This window comes from Pteropus vampyrus, unplaced genomic scaffold (assembly GCF_000151845.1).
Source record: "Pteropus vampyrus isolate Shadow unplaced genomic scaffold, Pvam_2.0 Scaffold124, whole genome shotgun sequence".
Classification (NCBI taxonomy): Eukaryota; Metazoa; Chordata; class Mammalia; order Chiroptera; family Pteropodidae; genus Pteropus; species Pteropus vampyrus.
The window spans coordinates 557,105-558,926 of record NW_011888905.1 but is presented as its reverse complement, the minus strand read 5'-3'; the positions used below and the strand labels follow the sequence as shown (position 1 = coordinate 558,926).

The following is a 1,822-nucleotide window of genomic DNA, read 5'->3' as shown; positions in this document are numbered from 1 at the left end:
CGCTTATGACCCGCGATGGATTCGGCGGGTTTCCAAAGCTGAGGACCTATGGCATCTCAGAGGCATTAAATTCAGGCAGCTGCGCGTGACTACACGGTTCCCCGAAGGGCACGGTGCGGGGTGCGGGTTGCCTTCAGTATGCAAGTGAGAGGGGGCATTTGGGGTAACCTTATCTACTTTGGGGTCGTAGAAGCATTAACACCGCTGACGAGAGATTAAATGCTTCCGCTCACCCTGGCTGAGGGGGAACCAAGCTGGGACCTCTGCTTCTCGTGCGCGTGGCTGCGGTTCTCAAACAAGTCCGCGTTGGCCTACGAAGCTGCGCTCCCGGTTTCCACAGCAATGTAGGAACTAGTTACGAAGTGGCGGCCCTGAATGTCACTGTTCCAGACGCATTTCACCCAAATTCTCTGGTACTTTTCCCTAGCTCCCATTTTCTTGGGTCTGTTTTCAAAATGCATCACATAATTTCTTAGACTTTGGAAGAGGACTAGGCTTCTTAGTTTAAAGGAGACTCAACAGTAATAACAGAGATAGGATTTTCCAAGACTAGAAGCTTTCTTAAGTAAATGCTTTTGGAAAGTCGTAGGCAAATCTTTTTTTACGGTAATAAGGTGTTAACAAAACGCAGGCCTCAAGATACAAACCTTGTATTCACAAGTTGCTTATTTAGGTTTCTGCCTCCTATGGGTCCTTCGGGCCAAAGAGCCTTGAAGTATGCAAATGAAGGATACTAGATCTGTTTTCTTACTGGCTACTTGGTATAGGGCTCAGCCAATCAAAACGTAGAATCTGTTCCACTCCCAACTTACTACAAAAGAACCACTATGAAGTTTTCAAGCATGAAGAAAAGTTTAATGTCTGTAAGACGAACTCTTGGCAATGGTAAATTGCTCTCCTTGGGCCCCAGAATCCAGTTATTGGGCTAACGCGCTGTGCATCCAGCCGCGGTGCTGGAAAAACTAACAATCAGATTTTTGCATCTGGAGAAATGTACTCTAGGCTTTAGGAAACGTAATAGTTTTAGAAATCTCCAAGTGTAGAACACAGGTGATAGACATTTAACAAAAAGGCACCTGATTACAGAGAATATTTCTGTAAACGCTGCTGTGCTTTTACTCTGCTTGAGACAATGTCTTGCAGATTTCAAGAGTTCCTCAGTCAATTTAAGCAACACAACGGGATCTCGTTTTCATAAATGGTTCCAAAACCTCATCGGATATCGGGTTGAGCAAGTAATGAGAATAGAACGAACTTTGGGGGCGGGGTCAATATTTCCCCCATTTTCCCCCAAGAACTAAGGAGACGCACAGAATTGCAGAGCCCTAGTACCAATGAAGTCAGTGCCTCGAGTTCCATGAAAAGAGAATGCTCAAAGTATTGCATCGAAGTTTCGGAAATCGGATGGGCTAAGAAGGGAACAAAAAAAATTTGAAGAGTGAGCATAGAAAGTAGTAATCAATGAAACTGGTTGTTGGAAAGTTTAAAGACTCACCAATCAGAGTCTGGAGCGTAATAGTTAAACATTCGTCTCATCCAATCGCTACACCGCACGTTCTATAAATATCAGCAGTGCTTCTGGGGGACATGTTTGTTTCAATTCCTCATTGCGGGTGTTTCTCGTCATGGCTCGCACGAAGCAGACGGCGCGCAAGTCCACAGGCGGGAAGGCCCCACGCAAGCAGCTGGCCACCAAGGCGGCCCGCAAGAGCGCGCCGGCCACCGGCGGCGTCAAGAAGCCGCACCGCTACCGGCCCGGCACGGTGGCGCTGCGCGAGATCCGCCGCTACCAGAAGTCCACGGAGCTGCTGATCCGCAAGCT

The 1,822-nt window shown here is 47.5% G+C and overlaps 1 protein-coding gene across 1 annotated transcript in view; it reads left to right on the top strand.

Annotated features, from left to right (window-relative positions):
• The window catches only part of LOC105296327 (histone H2B type 1-A), a 101,351-nt gene that overhangs the window by 85,895 nt on the left and 13,634 nt on the right, over positions 1-1,822 (top strand). The gene's annotated exons all lie outside the window — the stretch shown is intronic.